This window comes from Ictidomys tridecemlineatus, chromosome 12 (assembly GCF_052094955.1).
Source record: "Ictidomys tridecemlineatus isolate mIctTri1 chromosome 12, mIctTri1.hap1, whole genome shotgun sequence".
Classification (NCBI taxonomy): domain Eukaryota; kingdom Metazoa; phylum Chordata; class Mammalia; order Rodentia; family Sciuridae; genus Ictidomys; species Ictidomys tridecemlineatus.
In genome coordinates this window covers 109209971-109236495 of record NC_135488.1, presented here as the reverse complement: position 1 = coordinate 109236495, position 26525 = coordinate 109209971, and the positions used below count along the sequence as shown (strand labels likewise).

Genomic DNA, 26525 nt, shown 5'->3' with positions numbered 1-26525 from the left:
TCAGAAGGGGTCAGTTTGTTAGCTTTTTCCTTCAGCAATATCAGATCCTAGGATAGTTAGTGTCCCTGGTGCAAGAACTTTTAGAAAGCAGACTTGGATGATTTATAACTCAACATTTTGGGGATGAAGAAAGACCAGTTCACTCAACTTTTTTTCTTGACAATGCATTATAGAAACAATAATAACATACATTTGTAATATCACATCTTTGCTAAAAATGTGTTGGCCACGTTTATCCTCAACGTAAGCATGTATTGTGGGAAGGGGAGGTTTTATTAGACCCATTTACAGACAGGAGCTCCATGACCAGGTACAGTAACTGTCCTTCCCTAGGTCATCCAGACGGCTCCTGGACTCCTGATCTGTAGTCCAAGAGCATCCCCACATTTCATCAGAATGCACCCCACAGCAGAGGAACTAGGAGACTCTTTTTAAAGCTTTAATTTATAAAAACAAAAACAAAACACACAAATACTGGTCCGTGGATCTACAGCACACTACAGCCAAGGAATCAGAGAGACATGTGTTGGCTCTCAGAGCCACACTGTCCCTACTGACATATCAAATCCATCTTTAAGACATAGAGCCACTGTCTCAGCCGGGAACAGTGGCGCAGGGCTGAGATCACGGTGGCTCGGGAGGATCATGAGTTCAAAGCCAGCCTCAGCAACTCAGCAAGGTGCTCAGTAACTCAGTGAGACCCTGTCTCTAAATAAAATATAAAACAGGGCTGGGGATGTGGCTCAGTGGTTAAGTGCCCCTGGGTTTAATTCTCTCTACCCGCGCCCCCCCCCAAAAAAAAAATAACAAACCATTGTCTCTGAGGGTCCCTGCTCCCTGGCAGGAGGCTCTGGCTGGAGCATGCCAACACAGGGTGCCCAGGCTCCAGCAAGTGCAGCCCCCTGCTGGTTCCTAGCGGTTGTGCACCCTTCTTTCACCTTGGGTTGTGTCACCCCAATCCAGACCCCAGCAGAGCCTGCCTGTGTCCTGCCAACAGCTTGCAGATCGGGCCTCCCTGACCCAGTCCTGTCACTCTCCCACTCGTTCCATGCTGCTGGCAACACCATCTTTCTAAACATAAAATTGATTCCTTTCCTAAAACGCTCCCCGATGCCTGCAGGGTCTGTACATGCAAAGTCACACCCTGGGCACAGAAAGCCTGTCCTCTGCTCACCTTTTGTCCCTGCTTTCTCTCCACCTATCCCTGCCTCGTCCACTCTGGACATACCTTGCACTTCCCTCACTGCCTCCTTAGGGCCACAGGGCCCTTGAACATGTGGCTTCTTCTGCTTAATACTCTCCGTGACCTGCAGGCCACAGTAACGGCACCATCCCAAGTATTATCATATTTTAATGTTCACAACAACCATATGAAATAGGAACTGTCAGTATCTTACTTTTAGAGACAGAGTTAATCTTAGGGATTTAGAACCTTACTGATGCTGGTTCAGGATAGAGCAGGGCCTGACCTCTTAGCACCAGCAACCACCCTCCCCACATGTTCCTCCAAGTTTGGCTGTGGAAGTCTGGAAAGAAACTCATGAGCCCTCCCTACTCTTTTGCTCCATTCTAACAAAAACAAAGCCCACCCCTGCTTACTTAACACACAGGGTATACTCTGCGAAGGCACCCATCAGAAAATTACAGGCTGGCCCCTGGACGTGGGGTCCTGCTGTTTACACCTCATTGCATCTATAGCACCAAGAGCAGGGCCTCATCTGTAGTAAGCACTGGGAGAGAAATCCTGAAGACTTCTCTGTCCGGCGGTTCCCGAGCACCAGTCCAAAGCAAATGAGAAAAACAATGGCTTCCTCATGAATCTTAGAAAGTTAACGGTGGCCAGCCACTTCCATGTTACAGTGTGGTCCTTTATCTTACAGAGTGAGGCCGATGGTTATATCCAAAGTCCCCAAAGTCTACTTGGAAATTTGACTGGCTTATGGGATCCAGAGGTGGAGGATTGTACAGTCAGTGACCTGCCCAGGGTTGGAGGCAGAGCTGAGTGGGACGTGGGTTCTTCTCTCCCAGATGAGTGCACCTGCGACCTGCTCACCTAGTTCTGTCGTAAGTCGAATCTCCTAACTACAAGGGGGCGCCACAATCTGCTGAGGATCAGGAAACAATACTTCACGGTACGTGTGACACTTGGACATGTTGAGTGCGTTTGCTGCTGGAGAAGAAGTGACTCTCTGGCCTTCCCCGCACCCCTGTCTCTCACCCCCTCTTTCCCTCCTGAAGTGAAGGAAGGGGCTTTCTCTCAAGATCCCCCTCTACCTAGGGCCAGGTCTGCCAGAGGATTCACTTGCAGGAAGGAAGACTAGAGTGGACCCCAGCCTTGGGGGATGCTGTTGTGGCTCTTCTGTCCTTCAGGTCCTTTTAGCTCCCAGGAAAATCATTTACTCTTTCTCCAAAATGCCCTCCAGCCCCCACTTGCTGCTCCTCTGTGAAGAGGGCACTGAAGCTCAAATACCTGGTCCTTCTCCGAGTTCCACACTTGTGTGACTTAGGGGCACCTGCATGACAGTAAGTTTGTAGGCCTTTTCTCCTGTTGGTCTGTGCATTGCTGGTTCATTGCAGGCCCGAACCTTGAGAGCTGGAGAAACCCCTCCTCCTTCCCCAGCAGATCAGAGAAAAGCAGTCCAGTCTGGGATTCAGGCAAGTTTCCAGGGACTGCATGTGATCTGGGGAGAGTGATGACACCAATGTACTGAGGCTGATAGACAAGATTCAGGTTGGAGTGATCATGAGAGCAAGCCCCTACGGTGGCCGCTGTCAGTGACACTCCCCATACTGTTCTGGAAGGTCAAGGACACCTCTGGTTCCTCCCAGGAACCATTAGCTTGCTTGCATCCTGCATGTTGTCCCCACAGAAAGGAACCCAGCTGACAAATAATATCCACACGGCTCAGGGATACTTCCCTCTGGTACCTGCAGAACCCACTTAGACAACCTTTACGCTACCTGTTTCGAATTAGAAGCAAACCAAATTACCAGCTTCTAGTTAACCGTGAGTCTATGTCGTATAGGATGGAAAATAAGCAGTTTCAAGAAAACACTTCTCAATTAAAAGAGAGTCGCACTTAAAAATAAGGCAACTAGCTGCTTTTTGGTGTTGGGGGCGGGGTGGGACAGACCAATGGAATGAAGCAGCTTATCTTCTCAATTCCAGGACACGGACTTTCCTGAACCAGATTAGCAACATTAAGTAGCTGGGTGGGCGGCAAGGCCCGTCCTCATCTGCCACTTTTGTGATGAAGTCATGAGGTTTTCTGATCCGTGGTCCAATGTGTTGCCAAGAATCCAAAGACGTTTTCATTCCAAGATGAAGGAGGGAAACTGCAGTGGAGTGAGTCTATTAAGCACTTTCATCTGACAATAAAAATGAGTTAATGGCTCAAATGTGTTTTCAAAACGTTTTAACACCACAAGTAATGGCACTCAAACGGGAAAACGCTTTGAATATTCTCATCGATCATTAATACCACGGTGTCCCTCCGAAGGGCTTGGTGTTCTCGGTGGAATACAAGCTGCTGGAGTCCAGTTGTAAGGTAATCCATGGGAATTCTCCAAAAAAACACCGAGAGACCATTATGGAATTGAACAATTAAGTGCAGGTTTAAAATAGCCCTTTCCATATCTGAGTTCAGTTTTTCTAAAATAGACTATTACCTCACCATAGCTAATTTTCCCATAAACACCAACATGACAGCAGCAAAAAGTCTCCAAGAAATGAGGGTAAATTAGGTTCCTTTTTCAGGGAAAGAAAGTCAACGTGTCCCTCAATTTCAAATGCCAGAGTATGGAAGCAATCAGGCTGGGCTGGGCTCCGGAGCAGCCCACCACCGAGAAATTCTGAGTGAATTGGTTCACTTTCACTTGTGAAATCCCGAGGACACTGCTTGGAATGCCGGTTGCTTACCTAGAAGGCTGACGTCCCCGCACACCCTGGCCGGTCCTGCTGAACTGCCAAGGGAAAGAGATGCCCAGGCAGAGCCAGGGGCCCAGAGACCAGGCGCCTGTTTCGGAAATGCCGTTCGCCCCTGTGTGACGTTGGGCAGGAGGCTCAGGCTGTCTTGATGGCTGAGCTTCAGTCTAGACGATGGCAGCTTGAAGCTACCTGGGGCTTGGGCTGCTCGGAAGCCCGCTCTTGTGACAAAAAAAAAAAAAAAAAACTTTCTTCTTTCTCAGTGGTTTACGAAAATGACAGTCAGGACCCTCTTGCTGGGAGAGCAGCGGACCTGCAAGAGGGGCCTCACCAGACCCTCCCCAGATGAGATGCCTGCTCACCTGTCTCCTGACTCATCTCCCCGCAGGTGCTGCCCTTGGTCTCCACTTCCTCCAACAGCCTTCACATGTCCGGGGTTTCTTTCTTAACCCCCTCTCACCCTCTCTGGCAACACCCTCCTGTGTCCAAATTCTACCCATCTGCGGAGGATTTTGCAAACCAACTGTCCTCAGCTGCAGGCCCATACCTCCGGATGAATTCCCCATAGGCACAGCAATTTTGGGGTGGCCCTGACACTCTCGCTTTCCACCCTCCCCCAGTGTGACGAAAGGCATCCGCATTCATCTGATGATATCACCCAGGAGCCTGGGCACCATCTGCAATCCCTCCATCGGCCTCATCTTCTGGATGATTCCCCCAGTGAGCCCTCTCAGTGTAACGCCCCCCACCTCCACGCCTCCTCCTCTCTGGGCCTTCTCCCTCCTGCCGTCATTCCTTATTGTCAGTTCCCTCCTCCCTCTCTCGCTTCCCACCTGGGACAATTTAGGCCCCTCGGATCATTCATCAGGATCAGGACATACAGGAATTTCATGTATGAAATAAATGCTGGTGAATTAAGCCTCTTCCATTCCCGTTATCTTACAATACGGATTTTACAATGTTTTCTCCTTCTCTCTGCCTGGCTGCTGCACCATCGGCAGTGGCTGCTTACATGTGTTCTTCCAGCTCCTCTGCCTCCACCCACAGTTCTTTGTCAGGCGGTGAAGTATGACCCAGGTTAAGGCATCGGGAGCTCAGGTACTACTGGAAGGCATCCTGAGGAGTCCAGAAGCCCCTGGGCCACAGCCTGACCTGCCCATGGCTTTCAGATGCCTGGTTTTCTTAAACGGGGGTCCACCTGAGTATGGTCCACAGGCATCTTTGGAATTGACTTGTGAACACATTAAGGAATTAGTTCCTAGTTCAGATGTATTTGGGAAATGTGGGATGTCAAAATTCTGTAAGCATTAAAAAAAAAAATTACCAAAAGCCATTTCACATGCTAAAATGCTGAAGAATTTGAGGCCAAGGGAAGTTGGCATGCTCCATTAAATCTCCAGCTTCAAGCATGTCCAAAGTGCCCAAACTCACTTGAAATCCCAGAGACAGGTGTGGCTCTGCCTTTGTTCCCAGTCTCTGAAGGAACAGTCGCTTTGGTTTCAAACGACGTTCACTGCAAATTAACCCAATGTTTTAAAGCAGAAGCCCTGGCTGGAGGCCCAGGCCCACCGTGAAGATCCTGGACCTCAGTCTGGGACAAGAAGACGGTCACAGGGACAGTTTGCTGTAGGATGCCCGGAGCTGCCTGGGTGCCGGGCTGCTTCTGAGTCAGACCTCGGGCGGAAGCACATGGAGTCAGCAGGGCAGAAGGAAGACATGCTTCGGTATTGGGGTATTCAAGGCTGTAAAGTCCGGCCTGATGTTCCCTTTCAAGTTTCCAGCAGGCTGCTGAAGCTCCTCTGTACTTCAGACAGACCGCAGACCTGCCAGCATCTCCGCCTCCTTCCTGCTTCCATTTTCTCACTGGTGTCTCCTTGGCCTGGAATACCCTTTCTCCCTCCGCCCCTGGATGGCCTGTCTGCCTTTCAACAAAACCAAACAGCATTTCCTCCCAGCACCTCCTTCCCGACCCCCGGGAATAATTAACAGCCTTTTCTGCTGCCGATTCTTTGAAGAGCTGTGTCTTACTCATTTGCAGAATGTCACCAATTCAGCTACTCCCTTCCCCACCCCACCCTAGCTCCCAGCACAGAGCCAAATCTCTTCATTAATGTGCTCTGAAATGGAGCCCAAGTCTGGGCAGTGGCCACAAAGATGTCAACCACAAACTGAGAAAACAGGTGTGGATAAGAACAGGTGAAGAAAATAAGCCTGTCCCCAAATCTAGGCATTTTTCTTCTGAGAGCTTTGACCCTTTTGTTTTAGGATCCTTTTATCAGCCTTCTGATAAAAACACATACACGTGCCGACTGATACATTTTCTGGAGGTGCAATAAAGACCCTGAAGCCTAGGAATGGAAATCCCTCATGTAACCTAAAATCATGAATTTCAGTTCATAGGCAGCCACGTCAAAGGAGGAGGGTGTGGATCATGGAGTCCACCATTCCAAAAGAAAGAAAAGGAATCATGAGGAATCAAAAGGAATCAGCATGAGCGTTGGGGGCCTTGAAAGAGTCATTCTACTCTTAGAATCTAAGTTTTCCTTGTTGGTAAAACACAAATCATAATACTTCCATTTCCGTGGTTAATAATTCAGAGGATGTATGTAAAAAGTACCTAGGGTGGTATCTGGTGTGCGGCAGGATCCTCACACCCATGACTAGGTAACACTACTTACTTGCGCCCCCTGCCTGGCATTTAAAAAACTGCAGTCATTTTCCTTTCATCAGTCTATTCTGCACCATGGCTTTGGAGTGGGGGAAGAGAGCCCAAGCAAACCACCACGTCAGTGAAGACGGGAAGCTGGGTGCCCAACAGCTGCTGTGGGCTCCTTCACATGGCTATTAATCATACAAGAGCTCATTTATGACAAACACAGGTCACTCCCTTTGCATGACAAGGAGCAGGGGTCCACAGAGCCCCATTATCCAAAAAAAAAAAAACCAGCATTGTGGGCGACATGGGAGAAGCCGAGTGCACACACACAAGCAGACATTGTAAGGCTGTTTGCACAACCCCGTCGTGCTCCTCGCGGATTTCCTGCCAAGGAGACATTCAGATCTCATGGAGTCGGGTGCAGACATTTGCTCATTCAACATGGCTTCAGGCAGTGGGCTGCAGAAACCCAGTGCATAATGCCCTCTGCTGGCCATCTTTAGAACTGCATGCCCAGGACACTGATGACAAAGCACTCAAGATTCCAGGCTCAAACTTTGTAGAGTGCAATGTGGTAGGAAGGCCTTATGTGGTCTAGAAACCCTATTAGCTTTGGGACCTTGGGCAGGTCATCTCAGATTTTAATTTCCAGGTGGAAGTCTACAGCACTCATTTGACTGATCAAGTACAGAGCGTGCCTGCCCCCAGGCTTCCAGCAGGTGGGCATTGTCAGAGTTCCTCTGGAACCAGGAAAGGCAGCCAACAAGTGCCTATTGGTACTGTGTCCAGGGCGGCAGGTGTTTAGAGCTGACCCAAGATCGCATCTTCCTGGTGCCATCTCCCTCACTGTTGTCATCTCAGCTTTAGACGTGTGTGTCACTGCTGTGTGTTGGCACAGGCAGCGTGTGACGTGTTCCTGCGTGCGCAGTTCCTCCTGGCATCTGACAGGCTTCACCTCACGACAGGCTCAACTTGAGGCTGCAGGTGAGCTGGCAGAAATGCCCAGACAAGCTGCATGTTTTCAAACGGAGAAAAGGCCACTCCATTGATCGGAACCGAGCTGTGATCTGGCTGCCGATGTCAGTACAGCCACCTCACCCCCAATCTATAGTTCTCTTTTTGATCTCTATCACCATTGATTGATGTAACCACTCAACTTCTAGAACAGGGCCTGACCCATAGGAGGAACTCCACATGCACATGTGTACACACACACAGTGTGGAATAATTGAAAACTCGGTAAGACACCATGGCCACCTATAACACCCCCTCTTTAAACAGAACAGGTTTCCTCCTCCATCTCCCAGGAGAGAGGAGGTTCTGAGGTCCTCCTGATATGAGGGGTGTTCTCTCTTCTCTCTCTCTCTCTCTCTCTCTCTCTCTCTCTCTCTCTCTCTCTCTCTCTCACTGTTCTAAGGATACCTCTAGCATCGTGTGGGATCCAGAACCCACTCCAGCACCAGTGTGGTCTGAGCAGCAGGCCTCCATGGCCTTCCATCTGGACCCTGCATCTCCACTGGTGCTGCCCAAGATGGTGCTGAGAGTTTTGGCAGACAGAGCACACTGCTCATATGTATTGAGCTACAGCCAAAAAACCATGGAATTGAATGAGTACTGATCCTTCACTTAGCTGGATAATACCAACCGCTTCCATGGAGTATGCATGTGTTCTGTGGTGGACACTGGGCTAAACACCTCAGAGATTGTCAAATTCAACCCACAAATCACCCTCCCAAATGCATGCACTGTTCTTGGGTCTGGTTTACTAACGCAAGCCGAGTATGTTGCCAGTAAGCTGCTCATTCTTCTGAGTCAGTCCCCAGAAGAATGGGGACTAGAACCCAGAAGACCCACATTCTAAGCTACCAGGCTCATTTGCTTATCTGGTACTCCAAAGCCATTAGTAGATGCTTTCACAAACAGAAAACAGAACTCATGGCTGTGGCCTCGAGTCAGGGCAGGAGGGCGGTGCTGCAGCAGTCACCCTGTGGAACCACTAAGCAGCTGGGCCTTGAGTTGTGCAGCACTGACTCGGGTTTCTAAGAGCAAATCGGTGCAGGTGATGCGGGGGAAAGCTTCCTAGATGAGTGAGAACAGGATCCGGCATTTAAAAAAAGTAATAGGAGGCTCATGTGGATAAGAATGAAGAGAAGTGGTGGATCCAGGGGAAGGGAAATACACAGCCAGCAGGCCTGGTCCTCACGAGGGGCAGTCTACAGCCATAAACAGAAGGTGTGCTGGGGAGGCTCAGCAAAGGAAGAAAAAGTCAGAAAATATTGGCTATTGATTATCTAGGAACTTGCAGCCCAGTAAGCAGGAGCCGAGAGCCTATGGCATATAAATGGGGCTTGGCCCTTGGGCAGGTCAGAAAAGGTTCTTGTGTGGCCCTGGCCTGAGGGACACAGAAGACACCAGTGGTGATAACACTAGCAAGTGCCAGAGTCACAAGCTCTGCGTGGAAGTCCCCAGCCCCAAGTCTCATCTTTAGCATCTGTAACCCAACAGCACCAGGTTGATCAAGGAAACACTCCCTGTTCCAACAAGCCATGGTTTTATCCAAGGAGAATGTCAACAATTCCCGAGTTTGAATTCAGGCCTCCTGATGTTAGACCTTGAGCTAAGTTGATGTGGAACGAGATGCCCACTGGATTGAAGAAACAGAACTGCACACCAGTAGCCCTTCCACAGGGCACCTGTGGACTTGTTTCCAGAAACCCACTGGATTTCTAGTTTTTTAGGAAAGACAGCGCCTCCGAGGGTACCGTATTATGTCATGTGGAAAGGATAAACTGCTCTCAAGAGAAGTTGCTCTAAAGTCCTGATATCCATTTAGAACAAAACGTCACGAGAAGTCTGCCGTGCTCACCACAAGTCATTGCCGTGTATGCAACACAGCAGGCCCAGTACCTGGACAGCCTGGCTTAATCTAGTACCCAAAGGTCTCCTGTGCTCCTTCTGTAACTCGTATTCTTTCCCTTTGGAATTCTGGAAGCAAATGAGGTCTTGTCACGTTCCCAGGCCCAGGAGTTCAAACTAGGTCTCACTGAAAGTGTAACAACATCCAACTGTCATATTAAGGCACTGGCTTGAGGACAGTTTCCAAATACTGAAGCCATGTCCATTGGCTTTTACAAAAATTCCATGAAACTAAAAAAAAAAAAAAAATATATATATATATATATATATATATGTATATATATATATATATATATATATATTTAAAAAGGGGGTGCTGGGGTTGTGGCTCAGTGGTAGAGCACTTGTCTAGCATGTGTGAAGCCCTGGGTTTGATCCTCAGCACCACATAAAAACAAATAAACTAAAGATATTGTGTCTAACTACAGTATGTATGTATGTGTGTGTGTGTATATATATAAACTAAATGGTGTTATTGATACAGATTCCAAGGCTTTGGAAACCCATCAAACATTGCCCAAGGAATGGAAGACTACAGTTGGAATACGTCATAAATTTTGTCAAAAATTCTAGAAATTAGAAGTCTAATTAAAAAAATCATTCTGAACTGGCTCTGCTCTGTTATAGATCTTATATTTCACCTCACATTTAATTCAACCATCTGATCCTTGCTTCCACCCAAATCCAACACCCCTCCTTGCCCTTTCATTTGTACCCAAGGCAGACCTGACCTCTCATTTCTTAAGACCCCAGCACAGGGCATAGGATCCTGTATATATTTCTATAAAAAATACAGAATGTTCACAGGCACATTGAGGGCAGGTCTTAATCAGAGCTCCACCCTCCATTCCTAACACGATTCTTGACACAGTCTAGAAAGCTGTTGGACAGCTGCCGTACACACCTGCTCTTCGCAGAGACTACAGCTACATGAACCATGGTCCCTGTGGCCTGGGAGCACCAGCTGGTAAGAGCAAGAAGCCATGTTCAAAGACCACCGTGACGGGCAGCTCCAGAGTGGACCGCAGCCTCGGTCAAGGCAGAGTGTTTGGGGAAAGGGGTGCAGAAGAGGAGGAGACACGTCTGGGCTGGAATGATCTGGAGAGGTTTCATGCAGAGAGGAGCTGTGGGTTGGATGGAGGACAGGGAGATGCTCCTATAAACGCCGGCCAGCCATGGAGCCCAAGAGCTTCCAGGAGGAGTCGCAGGCCCTTCCCTCTGGCTCTGCTGGGATCTCACACTGGCTGGGGCACGTGGAGAGGAGGGTCCTTGGAACAACAGCGGAGGCAGGCTGGGCGGTGAGACCTGGTGGCAGATGGTCTGCTGGTGAGGAAGAAGTGTCCGGACCAGTTTTCCCCTGTGGCTGTTAAACCTCTTCTGAGGAGATCACTGCAGGCCCTGATGCCTGTCCCAGCTCTGTCCTCTGTCCTCTGGGGTCAATCCCACAGTCCTCTCTCACAGCACATTCCCACGTTCCTAGCCACTCCTGCTTTCCCGCCTGATTCTGCTTCTAGAAGGACAGGGACTGGGACGGGACAGGAACTGGGACTCCATTACATTGGTGTCCACAGCAGGCTGTCCAGGGAATGTGTTTTGGGACAAATTAAAGAACGGGTGGATGAGGAATGGCGTGGTGCCACAGCTGGATCCAAACGCCTCCTGTTTGAGGTCCTTGTCGTCAAGGACAATCATTTAGAAAGAGAGAAAAAGGGAAGGAGGGGGAGGGAGGATGTGCCGGAGAGGGAAGGAGGGGACAGGACAGGAGCAAAGAAAGAAGGAAGGAGAAAGGAAACAGGAAGGAAGGAAGAAGGAATGAGGGGTGGGAAGGGAGGAAGGAAGAAACTCGTTCTATCACAGTCACACCCTGCTCAATAGCTGGACGGCTAGAGTCGGCTGGGAAGCAGCTGTCTGGATCCCATGCTACGCTAGGAAGTTCAAAGAGAGAAAACTTGAGTCATGAGAAAAGCAAATGACGTCCTCAATGATGCTCAAATCAACTTCTGAACATGGGGCAGGGTTTGAGAAGAGCCTGCTTCCCACCATCCAGATGAGATGGCCAGCCACCCCTGGGCTCATCTCTAGTCCTGCCTGTGGGCTTTACAAGGCTGAGCTGGGAGAAGTTCCACATCGGGAAAGGCAGAACGGACACCTCCTCCAAGTGCAAGTGGACACAAATTCTGTGGATGCTCCTTGAACTAAACATGTGCCTACAGGGAGAAGGTGTGAGCCGGGAGAGCCTGTGCGTGGAGCTTCAGAAACGGTGTCTGCCGCTGCCTCTCCAGGGCAGGGGGCAGCAGGGAGTCCTCTTATGGTGAAGACATGCACTCTCGGTCCCCTTTCCTAGTACACGGCAGAGCTGACACAGAGGCCCGAGACTGAAGTCCCAGAGACTCAAAGGGTAACTTCACCTCTTTCCACCCAGGCCTCCACTTCAGTCAAACGCTCAGGATCAGATAACCAGGGTGGAGCCTGCACCCACAGCCTCTGTGGAGCGCTACACAAAGGTCTCTCATTTCCTCCTCACCACGGCCCTCCAACACAGGGGCCTCCAGGGTCTTCAGAGTCCCCGTCTTGTGTTTTTCTGCTAAAATGGAGCTTCAGCGAAAGCGCTTGCAGTTAGGGCCTTCATCCACTAAGGGGCAGAATCCTCTCGCATGAAAAATGCCAGACCTTGTCCGGAAGGTTCTTGGCACAAAATCAGAAGTCAGCAAAAGACAGAGAAGCAGAGAGATCCATCCTAACGTCCTGAATCTGTACTAAAGAACACTCCTCTCGGGGGAAAAAGTGTTTGAACTCGCAATCGTGAGCAATGTTGGCTTCATGTAGACAAACTCACTCCGTCGTTCAAAGTCATTTCAAAAACATTAATCTTATAACCAGTTTGCCAGAAATGGAGCCGATGCATTTGAAAAGGAAAAAAAAAATAATGGATTCGGCCATGGGGCTTAAAATTATCCTCTCAAGCTCCTCTGACTAATTATTCTTAAGACACGTTTTCCAGCAAAGGAAACGGCTGTCCTGTGCCTGGACCAACCAGACTCCAGCTGTGATGTCTAAAGAGGCTGAAGAGTTCATGGATGCATAGGAACGTGGGTCTGTGCAGTTGGCTGTGGTGAAGCCTCCATTTACAATTTTATTTCAGTTCTGGAAAATACTCTGGAATTGCCAAGCAGGGGAGGTGGCAGTCCTCAGCAGGTCACCTGTACCCTCAGCCTGCACTCCTGGATAGACAGGCAGACAGAAATATGAGCTGCTTTCACGGAGGAGGCCCTGCAGGAAACTTGCAGTACACAAGGAGATGCAGCAAAGTCCCAGTGGAACTTCCCTGTTTAGATTAATAAACCCAGACCACAATCACACCAAGCAAACAAACTCCCAAAGTTTATCTCTGAATTTCTGGGGGTGGGGAAGCCCTGCTACTGATGACTTGACCATGCTCCATCCTGACTTGAACTTCCTCTGCAGCCCGGGATCCCAGGCTAGCGTCTGCATCCTACAGGATGGAATTTGGAAAGCTTTGCCCTTCATCCTCTGCAGGGCTTGCAGGCTGCACAGACAGACCCAGGGCCCTCTGGGCTATTCCTTAAACCCACTTGCAAGTTGCTGGTCAAACACCAGGTCCCAAGCTGCTCCTGAGCTCACTCCCTCTGAGATCCCCACGCAGGATAGAAAACCCACTGAGGAGGGAGTGGGGAGACAGGGTGCCCTGTCCAGCAGCCTTGGCAGGGTGCCTCATCCCTCTTCAGCTGACTCTCCCAGAAAGCCCCCCGGGGGCTGAGCCCACTGATGCCTTTTCCTAATCCCCCAAATCCCCCTGCAAAGTAATTTTTCAGATAAGGTAACTGTGTCATAGTAAATTCCGGAACTCCCTCAAGGTCACACCCCCTGGGTGTCTCCAGTAGAGTCTCCAGTGCTCCGCACAGGCAAGAGCCGCTCTTACCCCCTGAAGGTGCTTCAGCAATGAATTTCCCCAAATTTATTTATTTCCAACCGTGAAGTGAAAAATGGCTGTCTTGTCTTTGAGCTTCCTGGGCTCTTGCCACCCTCAGCGTGCCAGGCGTGTCTGTCAGCAAGGCAGAATTGCAAGCCCCACCTGAGTCGGCCGGCCAGCCGTTCGGCAGGCCCCAGGTGCTTCAAGTTTGGGAACCACCACCCTCGACTATGAATTTGAATTTGAAGTTCCAGCATCAAATCCCTTTTCATCCTCTGTCTCCCAAGTGCACGGTTGTTTTAGAAGTGGCCAGGGCCTCATGTTGGTTTAACATCCATTGTGTCTAATAAATGGGTTATTTAATTGATCCAACTTGGCACATAAAAATCATGTAAGCAGGGATAGGATCTGTGGAGTCCCCATGTGGGCCAGACCTTGTGCCAGGTCCTTACACACAGCGTCTCCACCCTTGAGCCTGGACCAGGAGGCTAGAAAGCCTTCACCCTTCTATGCTCAACCTTGCCTCCGCTCTCTCCCCGGTTTACTCACAGGAGAAAAAAAAGCATGAGATAGAAGGTAGACCAGATGATCTCTCCTTTCCCCTCTGAGTAAGCTTGGATGAAATTTCCAAGGCAAAACTCTCCATATAAATCTTTGTTGTAACAGAACATCCAGGTGGTTAAGTACAATGCATGCTCACAAAAAAAAAAAAAAAAATCAAAACAAAACAAAACAGAAAAGAATCAGCCCCTTGTCTGCAGCAATTAATTAGTCTGACCCTAATATTTTGTTGCTCACTGACCAGGCAAGGCAGCTAGCAACTCTCTGAACTGTACCAGCGGCTCAGCACCGGGGCCTGGCCCAGTGTGAACTGGTGCAGAAGTGCCCACCGCAGGCGCCATGTTCCACCCTCCACACAGCCAGCGCGTTGGCATGGTGACGCCGGAGGCAGTCTTCGCTTGATTCATCTCTTCCCTTGCGCTCTATTATCACTGTGTGAGATCTTGCCCCAGAGGGACAGAGAAATCCTGAGGGTGAGGTCTGATGTCAGGGGAGAACAAGCGGGTCTTTGTCGGGCCCTTCAAGGGGACTGGGCCAGCCCTGCACAGGCAGTGCACAGAGGAAGCCTGTGCTCGCTCAGCCTGGAAGCAGCCGCGAGACGGGCTCTGTCCCCTGCAGTGGGGACCCTCCACTTGCACCTCCTGACTCCTCTTCTTCCTCTGACACCAGGACCTCCTCTGAGGCTTGCAAGCATTGATGCTGGGAAGACTTCGAGCAGGATACCTGCCCTCACCAGTACCAACATTGCCTGAGTCCCTTAGGTCAACTCTGCCACCTCCCCTGCCTCCTGATTCCACGCTGACTCTCGACCTCTTTGTGTCCTCTTCAAACCTCCCTGATCAGAAAATGCCCTTGCTCTGGTCTGCTAATGGCCTTCTTGGGTTGTCCCTACAGCAGACATGGCGTCACATGCCAGTGAAGTCTGAGTGTGCACACCACTCTTGCTAATGTCAGCTGTGGAGGCCCATCTAAGACTCACTGCACCCAGGAGCTGATGAATAAGGCAGGCTTTCAGTGACCGGACCACACCTTACCCCAGGACCTCATTTGCAGGGAAAATTCAACAGAGGCTGAAGGTCAAAATAAAAGTAGCAAATGCAAATTGAGTCCTTACTATGTGCAGCCCCCATTCTGACGCTCACAAGTACTGACTCAACTAATCATCACAGTAAGCTGTGAGGGTGGCGCTGTCTGGTTTCTCATTAAACAGACGAGGAAACTGTCAGATGGAGAGGTTCTAGAACATGCTCAACATACCAGCCAGCAGGAGTCAAACCCAGGCAGTCTGGCCCCAGAGGCTGTGCTCCTAAAGACACTGCACAGAATTGTATAGTGGCCACACTTTGAATCAATTTTGCCTGATGCACTAAGATGCCCAATATTTGTTGTGTAGGATTCAAATAACTAGATTCGTGTGGTGCTGTCTCTGAAAATGTCATCCAATTTCCAGGCTCCTCATATCCGCATTATGGCTGATAACTGATCTCCCTTCCTCCTTGATTAGCAGCATAGTCAAAGCTCCAGGACAGAAGAGGAGAAAGAGCCAGCATGCTGGGCAGAGGTCCTGCCAGGGGCACCCTGTCCTTACAGGAAGGAGGCTCTGGCCAAGCTGCTCTCAGCTGTGACAATTCTGCATGACTCCTCTGCCAGTTTGCACCAAGTCCCAACTCTGGGTCTCTTCTTACCAGGTTCAGGGAAGTCTCTATGCTGGGACCAGTGGGCTGGCAGCTTAGGTAATCCAACAGAGAAAGGCAAGCTCACCCTCAGGGCTCGGCTGAATACCCCAAGCTTGTTCTCGGAGTCTCCAGCCCAGAGCAAGAACAAAGAGCCACAGGAAGCCAGAGGCCTGAAAGAAAGGAGTGGCCCAGGGATTGCATGCACCTGGGGCTCCCAGCAGAGCCTTATTTTCTGACTGTCTTTCTCCTTTTCTTCTGCTCCCTTCCTGCCTCCTTTCCTGAGGGCACATGGTCTACAGGAGGGCAGATCAGAAGGGACAGCCTGGGGAAACCAGGGAAGATGCTGCTGCCCTTGAGGACAGTGCTACCCTTTCTCTGGGCCACCCCCCTTCCCTACATCTTCTCTTCCTCTTGTAAAAAATCTTTGTGAAGTTCACTTTACATGAAAGGAAATGCTTCCTTCCCCTGGGTTCAGAGGGCGTGAGAGAAAGTTCCAGTCGAGGTCCTTCCTTGGAGAGAGAGGAGGAGAAACCCAGGTCCTGGGTCTTTCCCCCAGCCCAGCCCAACAGAGGCACTGAGAGGTTCCTAAGAGCAAGAGACCAGATGGTTCTGGCTATGGAGAGAGCAACTGGTCCTGCCCTCAGGATGGAAGGGGAGAAGGAAGGGGAAGGCATGTCTTGGGCTCAGAGATGACTCTGTATCCAGGGAGAGCTGCACCAGGCCTGAACTAGAACCAGCTTCCTTGTAAGGTTGGGGTTCCCTGTCCCCGCTGCATTCAGAGGGCTTCCAGACAGGGGCCTCCAGACTCCAGCCGGATGCCTCTGCTCTGCCCCATGTGCATCTGGGAGTTCTATGTGAGGAGCCAGCCAGGGTGGAAGGTCAATTATAGCAGGCTCTGTGCTAGATTATAGAGTAAATCTAAAGTGATACGTTCATGTAAACACATTCACATATATACAGGTGTGTGCATGTGTGTATGCACAATCACAGACCCAGACGTGTCTCTGCAGGTGTGTGTGCTGTGCACCCTCCCAAGAGGAAGGCAGAGGGCAGGTAGTTTCCACTGGGGCGAGACTTGGTTTTTCCATGGAGCTGCCTTTGCCACCAGGAAGCCACAGTGCTGTTAATCAGCATTTCTGGAAGATGGATATGGATTCCTCCTCCTCCTCTTTCTACTTGTTTCTTGGTCCCCCTTATCTTATTCTGTTCCTTAACACCTCCATGGGGTCAGAGAAGAGATCAAACTCATATTAGTCAATTGGCTTCTTTTTAGTCACTATTGGGAACAGGGTGGGAGGATGAGGAGGCGGCGACTAATGGATTTTTAAACAGCAGAGTTGAGGCAGTATCTGCGCCTGCTGAGCTCTCTGGCTACTTCCTCCTCACCACCATCACAGAGGACTGAGTGCTGTCCCCTATTTATAGAGTGTAGTTCTGTACCGGGAGTGTCTGTCTTCCAGCTCCCAGCTCCTACTCATCCTTCCATGCCCAGCTCGGTGTCCCTGACATCCCAGGACAGAGAGCATGCTCCAGGGACTCTCTGAGTCCACACCACCTCGCTCATCCGCTGTGTGATCCTGACCATCAGCTCCTCTGTCTCTGAAGACGATGAATTCTGTGAGGACTGGGCTGCGTCCCATCGGTCTCGCTCACAGGTTCAGCAGCATCTGGCATGTGAAAGGTACTGAGGGATTGTCTGTTGAATGAACAAGTGCTTTTTAGAGAGAAAACTCCTATTTTTAGTATTGAAGGGAAAGAAGGTGAAAAGGTGGAATTCACCCATGTGTTTTCTGACAGGAAGAAAATGTGAAGGACCTAACCTCCCTCAGTTCTCCTGGAAGAGCAGGGCTTTTGCCAGCCATCTCCTCCTACCGGAAGAAAAGCTCAGGTTCCAGCATTTTCCCACAATCTGTGCACGTGAAACCCTGGCCAGCCCAGCACTGGCTGGGGCGCTCCACGGTTGTCACTACTATTGACAACCACCTTTCTCCATTCCCCTTCAGAGGGGACTAGGATCTCAACACAGGGAAGAGGGGAACAATGAGCATTTAAAGGAGTGGAGGGCAATGAAATCAGGCCCTTCGTGTTCTCAAACACCAGTCTTCCCGGGTATCCACTTCTGCTTAGAAACTGTTTGATCCGTGCTATCCTCGGCAGAGGCTCAAACCTCCTGGCTTGGCCAGCAGAGCCCCTTGCTGACACCTTCAGCTTCCTCTCTGGGAGTCCCTTGGTCTCAGACCTCCCTCACCTCCCAGTGCACAACCTCCAGGAGACAACATGTCCCCAGGGAGCTTCCCTGCTCCCCGTCAGGAGTTCCTCCTCAGGGCCCCCTGGGACCAGCCATTCTTACCACTGAGAAGTGTGTGTCATTTGGTCCCTGGCACATCACCCAGTGAAATCATTAACAACTCAAGAGCAGGGGCGAAATCCAGTCATTCATCTCCAGGACTTGGCACCAGCACTGACGTGTAGGAGGCACCCCCGAATGTTTGCTGAATGAATTGATCCTCCCTCTACCCTTAAGGCAAGCCTTAGCTCTCTTATGTAACTGAATTCCAAAAGAAAGGGTGGAAATGACCTGCGGGAGGTTCCAGTGGAAGCTTTCTACTCTAGCAAATTGGTTCTACGGTGATCATATGAGGACAACTGTTTCGACCTCATTTATTGATGAACTTCTCCAAGGAGCTTTGAACAAGCACCAGGCCAGATCCTAAGCACTGGGCCAAGACTCATTCGTCTCCAGAGTCTAGCGGCCAGGGACCAATAAAGGTTGCTGAATGAACGACTCACGCACCATTGGGTCAGAGCAACCATGGTCATCGGATGCTTTAAGAACTGAGTCTTTACGATGCGCTGGGGAGGAGAGAGGAAGGACAGAATCTCTGGAAAGAAAAGCCAACCAGAACATAATCTCCTGAGTCCTTACAGAGGCCCTCAAGGCCCTGTACCATCTGCCCACTCCTTCCTGTCCTCTCCTCCTTCCACCGTCCCCTGTTCCTTCTGCTCTGCTCCCATGGGCTTCTTTCCATTTCACCAAGGCCAAGAACTCTCCCTTAGAACCTTGGTCCCAGGATTCCTTCTCACCTTGTCCCTCACTCTCCTCAGATCTGCTCAAATGGGTACCCTAGCCAACACAACCATGCCCAGTTACCCAGCTCCCTAGCTCCCTGGCCTGGCCTTAGTCATTTATTTTTGCTGCTTGACTTTTTTCCACAGCACTGACCACTGCCTACTGTAATATAGCTATGTCTACTACTTGCTGGTGATCCCTGACCCTATGTGGACACAGCTCCCTGAGAACAGAAACTTTGTTTTGTTCTGTTCTGAATCCCCAGCACCAAGCAGAACCTGTCAGGTGCCATAAACCCGTGCTCCACGACCAGATGGACGATGCCCTGGAGAACGAACAAACAAGGAGGAAGGCCCCAATGAGAAGGTGCTTGAACTGACCTGTCTACTGAGTCCCGGACCAGGACACCTGCCCCAGGTCAACTGACCTCCTCCGCTGGGCCTTGGAACTATGCTGGTTCAAAGCAAATCTGTGGAAAGGGAGTTAGCTCTCGACCAACACCCCAGTGGACCAAGTATAGAGTCAGGGAGAGCAGAGTGTGCGTCCTGAAGTTGACAATGACAGAGGACCGGTGACCTGATAAGGGCACTCCGGTTAAAACCCTGGAGCAGGAAGGCTCTAAGGAGGGCAAGCTCCGAAATCAAAGCCTGGTGACACCTTCTCTCTTCTTTAACAGGCTGGGACTTAATGGTATTGTGGACAAGTCCCACTCCAAGATTCTAGGCACAAGGTTCTAATGGAATCCAGTATGGGATCAGAGGTGTGCTTAAGTCACTCTATAAAAGATGGGTGGGGAAAGGAACAACATTTTCTGTGGTTTACTAGAAGCAACAAACCACGCTACTTCAGGATCTCCTTTAACCCTCCCCACCAGCCTACAACACAGAATATACTGTCCACCAGCTTCCAGGTTGGGACACAGAACAATCTCAGCAAGACCACTGAGCCAATAAATAGCAGAGCTGAGCGTGAAGTCAGATCTAGTTGCAAAAGCTCTTCTTCTTTTGAATGAAGCCAGAGCTAACAGACCACTGTAGAGAAAGAACCACCAGAGGAAGAACGGAAGGGAACAGGAGCTCACCCAGTTCACCCAAGAAGGGGAATCGGGTATAAGGGGCGAGTCTCAAGCTAAAGAGTCTGGGAAGTCAGGAGTGGAAGATGCTTTAGAAGTCACCTTGACCTACCTTCTGTCCTAGCTCAGCTTCATGAAATGTTTCAGGTTTTAACTTTCAAGGAAACTCAAGATCGTCACTGAAAAAGAGCTTCGGGACAGAAGACTGGAGCAGGTAGAACCAGCAGCCAATGAACGAGGAGAGGTCTGTGGCATATGCCTGGGCATTTCCTACATGCGTCCTGACATTGGCATTGTGGGCCCTGGGGTGTGCCTGAGGCAGACAGGTTAACATGCCAGAGCCCAGAGAGCTGAACCCCCAACAAACCTTGAGTCAACTAGGAGAGCTGTCAGCCCACATCAGGTGCAAATCCAATGAAAAGTTCAAGCAGATGGGACCATGTCCTTGCACATAAGAAGAAAAATGTCTCTGACTGGTTGCGGGGAGCTGAGAGAGGAGAGGGGTAACCAGAGACAGCCAGTGTGCTGGTCTCAGGAGGAGGGTGATGGGGGGCAGAGAGCCACAGCCTGTCCGTCACAGGGGCTCTTGGGTAATAACTTCATGAACTGAAATTGTGTCTAAAAATGTCATAGCAAGCGCGGTGCAAGTCAGGGCTCTCACATGAGACCTAAGCCCTGTCTTGGGTTGGCTGCTAAAGGACTTCTTCTCCTGCTTGTCTAAATTTGGTTGGCCCAGAGGGGCAGAAAGGCACCTCAAGGGTGCTGAAGTTCAATCTTGCACAGACAGTACATGACAAAGTCATCACAACTGTGGCTCCAGTCAGCTCTTACCCTACAAGCCCCCCTGTGTTTCATGCCTGAACACCCAAAAGACTGAAAATAGCACAAAATCCCACTGAGAATACAGCCGAAGAACTCAAGAGTCCTCTGACGACTCCAAATGACAGTCTCTTCGAAATGCATAATGCCAATTATTATTTACATCCTCTTTGTTTTTCTTTAGATGTATGTGGTGTTGGGAAGCACAGCTTCTAATCAAAGATGACAAATCTGGTGAGATGACCACCCTTCGTACTTTCAGGTGTTCTTATAAGCATGCGTGTGACACCCAGTCTCCGTGAACACGTTGGCGGTCACAGTGTTGTCTGCTAAACTGAAAGCCAGAGGTTAATTACCTGGAAATCTCTCCTGTGACTCCGATTCACCAAGCCAGGCTGATGGGACGAGTCAGCTGAGCAGCGGTCAGGCCTCGGCACGTGGGGCTTCCCAAATCAGGAGTGGCTCCTCCAAGTCCTTAGTGGAGCGATACCCTGCCACAGGGGAATGCAAGTGACGTTACTATGAGACGCAACCCCTGTCCTCCTCTGGTCACTGAGAGAGTCAAAGGATCAGAAATGACCAGGACTGGGTAACATCTATGAGATAATCTTCACCAATTCTTTCATTTTCTACTTGGGGAGAAGTGGAAGCCCTGAGAGAAGAAAATAGCCTCATTCAAGGATCAGCAATTTGGGGGTAGAATCCAGATTGGAACACATCTCTGACACTCTGACCTTTGGAATTTTCTAAGAAGCAGCCCCATGGGCAGGCTGACTTCTCAAACAAGTGGTCATTGACCCTGAATGGGAAGCCTTATTTTTTAAACAGACGGTCAGAAAGGGAGGTGGCACTTGATCCAGAGTGCTGTTTTTGTAGTTTTACCACAAGGAGCTAAATTAGCAAAACAGCCCACCTCAGGCATGTGGTGGGGTGGTTCTTCTTGTTTGTCATCAGAAAAATATTGTTATGGAATACCGTGACCCATGGACACAGCGGTGGGAGGGCTCCACTTCTCCACGACAGCCAGTAGAACTTTCTCTCCATGTCTGAGCAAAAACACAGTAACAGACACGGACTGTCCTCCCAGGAGCGCCATTTCTTATGGGATATTTCTGGCTGCCGTGCATTTGAACGGCCACTCTTCTTGCGGAAAAGCAAATCATGGGGGAAAAAAATATAGGGAGCTTTCACTTATTAAGTAAATCAGATCTTCCAGGCATAGCAATGTGAATTTTATAGATTTGTCCTCAGAAAATTCTTGTGAGATACCATTGATTCTGTTCTCCCAAAGAACTAGGACACCGAGCTTTCCAGAGCTGCTGTGGTCAGAGGAATCACAAAGAGAACACAGGGAAGAACCAGAAAGGAGCCTGCCTCTAACTTCTGAATTCACTTTCTGTCCATCAGAACTGGACTGTATTTACGGGACCCAAACACCAGGATTGTCTGTTTCTTCCAAATGCATGAAAAACGTTCTTGGGAGGCTGTGGTGGTCCCAAGGACTTAAAGGATGAGTCTTATTTTATTAGGTTTCAGATTTGGGAACCCTGATGACCATAGCTTCCTGCTGGGTTCCCCCAGGGGGCTCTGGTGCCCCAGAGAGGCTGGGCTGGCCCCAGCTTTGAGCAGCCACAGCCTGGGGGCACCACAGGAAATCATGATTATCAATGCTCTGGGCTTTGTTCCTGTTCTCAGACGGCAGGGACATGCCAGGAGAGATGGGGTGGGGGTGGAGAAAGAGGAAGAAAAAAACAGGAAGTGAAGGGGGGAGGAGGGAAGGAAATGATAGAGAAAACACAGCAACTTTGAAATGTCCTTGGCCTGATGAGAAAGTGACTGCTGAGCGGACCGTGGGGCCGGGCCTTGTGTTTGGGGAAACCTGGCTGTGACGGGAGTGGAGGGTCCCCCAGGAGGCAGCCCTTGGAGTGCATTTCCCATCACAGAGCTCGGCCTGACACAGGTGTAGTCACTGAGGGCTGGGGTAAGGCCATGGCCCTCACCTCTTGGCTGAGTGGCCAGGTGTGCGGCAAAGGCTCTGGGGACCAGAGAGAAGCTCCTGCAGTGGCCAGGTGTCAGGGAGCTCAGGGAGAGCTAGCCCAGGCCCACTGCTTTCTTTCTCAAATGCTCTTGAAACTGTAACCCGTTCTGGGCATGCCTGGTCCAGCTACCTGGGGCCAGAATCCTGCTACCTTCTTCCCCCAGCCCCAGTAGGTCAGCTGAGCCTCCTCCACGTCATGATTTGAAGATGCGGCCAAATGTTTTCCTTTCCATTTCGTCCACTCTTCTAACCTGTAGAGGCTTACGGAAGTCCCCAACTGCCAGAGAAGAGGGCAGAGATACTTAAAAATAGTCTGTTGTCACTGACGTGGCTCTGGCCTTTGGGTGAGCAGTTGGATAACAGGGACACCAATTCAGCTCTCTCCAGCTCCAACCCATTCCCTCTTAGAGACAGATCACAAAGGCAGTCTCAGGGTCCCATAGCTTCCAGGGATCTGCCTGGGCTCTGTAAATCATTCCCTCACTATCCAAACAAACAGAGCCATAAGAAGAAAGTGTGTCTTTGAGAGGAGTCCAAGCTGTTTGAAGTGACTGCCCAGGGTTCACTGTGGGCGCCACCCCTGGCCCCAAGTCCACGAGGGAGAACAGGGAAGAGGAGGGAAGAAAACGTCTCATGGGTCTTGCCTCCATAGGGCACCACCTGGCCCCCTCCAGCACCATGTGCTTCCACCATTTGGCTGTGGAGGCCAGCGTGGCCTCCTTGTGCCTCTCCTCCAAGCCTGGCAGGGATGGGTACCCCCAGAGACAAGCAGAAGGACGGGCTGCTGTGGCTCTAGTGACAGCAAAGTGCTTTTCAACGTAACCACCCTTGCTCGTCTTATGAGAAGCACAAAGCCAAGGGGGAATTACCCCATTCTAAAGATGGGGAAGCTAAAAACCCAGAGGCCTGGGGTGACTTCTTCAGAACCACAGAACCAAGCTTAGAACAGCACCTCCTGACAAACTCCGGTGCACAGACCTTCTCACTACGTCAGGCCCCAGTCACTGAGCAGGCTGAGGCATTCCACCAACAGGCGGAGGCACAGTTTGGGACAGTTGTGTAGCTTCAAATCTGAGCGGTTCTGAAAGTGGGAGGACAGGGCAGGTAGGTCCAAAATACCCCACTCCCACCATTCAGGCTGGGCAGATGAAGGATCCAAGGCCCAGCGTGGGAGCTGATTCAGTGCCCCCAGCTTCCCAGGGCAGAGTGTAGTCTCTGAGTCAGAAGCTCTCTGGGTGGCCTCTCTCCCACGTCACCAAAAGCACACACCAGCGTGGAGAAGCAGGAAGGGCATGTTTCTAGGCCATTTCCAGCTGACGGGCGCCTGATGCGCCTACTATGAATTGGGACAACCACGCTAGGATGGCACCATTTTTGCCCCTTCCCAGATGTGGGACCTGGGACAAAGAATGGTGGAATCACTTGTGCAGGAACTCGGGGTTTGAGGGGCAGCTGGCTCCAGTTCTAGTCTCAGCTACTGGGTAAGACTCCCAGAGCCGTTACAGGAAAAGGCAAAATAGTGGAAAGAAAGAGAATAAAGCAAATGCACTAAAAACAGATGACACTTTGTTCAGAAAGAGAGGAGGAGGTGAGAAGGTCTCCATGCATGGTACATTGAGAGGTGCTCTGTGGGCAGGGCCAGGAGTTGATCCCTGGCTTCTCTCCAATGGCAGTGCAATAAGGTCAGCCAGCACCAGCAAATTACAGCCTTGTGCTGAGTATCACCGACTCCCCAACTCATGAAGGAGGAACTTGCCACGCCAGGAAGGAATAGAGAAGACCTGAGAGATTCAGGGTGAGCAGAAGGGACAGTGCCTTGGGAACCCAGTTTCCATGTTCCAGAAAGACACAAGAGCTGGATCGGCAGGGAAACAACTCCACTCACACACAGTCCCTGGACTCGGAGCATGCCCTCCCCTGGGCTCCGGGCTCCTGGGGAGTGGACCAGTTTCAGTCTCACAAAGCTGAGAGGCAGGGCAGGATAGGGTCATGCCTCACCATTTCACAGATGGTGACTAAAGCCCCAACAACAATCGTTTGGGAATAATTAATGATAATAACAATTATGCAGCTACCATTTGTCTGCGTCTATTATGGGTCAGGCAGTAGGCTGGACGCCTGACACAGATGATTAATGACTATGCAAACTCTGTGAGATCCCTAAGAGAACTCCTAAGTTATAGCAGAGATAAGCTAAATAATTTCATGAAGGTCAAAGCTGGCCAGCTATGAGAAAGGATCTGAACCACAGTTCATATGACATTTGGGGCCATGATCTCACCTCGAGGCCACACTGTTGTGAAACAGTGAGGTGGCTTACCCAGGGCTGTGATGGTGCTAACCCACAGCCAGCTTCTGAGCTGCCAAAGCACCCAGGTACAAGGCTTTACTTAAATATATGGTCCACACTGCCATTAGCCCCTTCCACTAACGTCGTCACGTATAATTAGGGTGACCTTAAAACTTACCATCCAAACCTGGATACTCCTGAGAGTACAAAGACATCCAATGAATAGGATGGCTAGGACAAGAGGAGCAAACTGGGCCTGTCCCAGACACACAATGACATACTGTCACCTAGTGTGATCCGGTTGGGGCTAGCTTTAGCAAGACATTTGAAAATGACTGATAGGCTCCTTTTTTCCTGGTAGCCCATAAACTGAACTCCTAGTTGTTCTGATGATCAGCCCCATGGCCCTCCTATCTGGGGAAGCCTAAGGCCACTGGTTGGGCCACCAGCACAAGGAATGGCAGTTGCCACTGCTGCCCAGACCCTCAACAGAGTGCAGGCTACTGCAGGGATGCAAACCCCAGTATCCTCAGGGGCCAGTGCATGGCTCCACATAGCCCACCCTGCTCCACTGCCTCCTGTCTGAGAGTGGGCAGCTGGAGCCTCTTTGCCTCCACTGGGCCTGGGGAGGACAAAGGCAGCAGTTGAAACCAGCTCTTGTTTTACTTCTACCCTAAGAATCTGCATTCTTAGGAATCTCAGGCCAAGAGGAAGAAAAAAATCTGCTGTTCTTTTGAAACCAGGAAATCAATCTTGAATTCAACTTGCACATCAATGCAGGTAAAGTAAAATACTAACAAGAACAGGACAGGCATCTGTCCATCCTAGGGGCTGTTCCTGACTTGTATGTAGTCACCAGCTATCACAGGACTCAGGTGAGGCACTAGAAGAGCCTAGCAGCTCTGAACAGCCCTAATGCTCAGTGGCAGCACCCAGCAGGGCTCAGGCCTTACCTGCGGTCATACAAACAGCAAGGCTTTTTGTTTGTTTGTTTGTTTATTAGCCAAGGAACTTCTGCAAATGATAAGTTTCAGTAAACAGACCAGACACTTCTCCAAAGCAGGCACAAGTGTAGGGTGCAGGAGGCCGTCCTGGACTTACCTTCGAATGGAGGTTGTCCTTTGACTCACTATAGCTATTACTATTATTGCTATTAATATTTGCATTGAAATCTTAGAGCAGTTTGATTTTCATTTCTCTAACTGCTAGAGATGTTGAACACTTTTTCATATATTTATTGGTGATAGGGCTTACTCAGTGAGCACTGGCTGTGTGCTGAGTACTAGGCAGATGCATTCCTGGTGATCCTATTATTAACATCTTACAGATGAGGAAGCAGAGAGCCCCTCAGAGAGGCTGAGACGGACTACCCAGTGCCCACCGTGAGCAGGGAAGCATGCATATGGAGCCACATCTGATGGACATGCCCAGGCCATGACCTCTGTGATATACCCCAAGGAGGAGGATGCACATCATTTTTCATATATTTGTTAATCAATTGTATTTCTTCTTCTGTGAAGTGTCTGTTCAGTTCCTTAGCCCATTTATTGATTGGGTTATTTTGGGGTTTT

The 26525-nt window shown here is 50.2% G+C and overlaps 1 protein-coding gene across 2 annotated transcripts in view; it reads right to left on the bottom strand.

Annotated features, from left to right (window-relative positions):
• Nucleotides 1–26525, bottom strand: part of Cyria (CYFIP related Rac1 interactor A) — a 99149-nt gene that overhangs the window by 36648 nt on the left and 35976 nt on the right. The window contains exon 2 of one of the 2 annotated variants that reach the window (XM_078029640.1): nt 20983–21117. The exons of the other annotated variant lie outside the window; for it this stretch is intronic. The gene's annotated coding sequence lies outside the window, so the exon portion shown is untranslated. The remainder of the gene's footprint in view (nt 1–20982; nt 21118–26525) is intronic. 2 annotated transcript variants of the gene reach the window in all.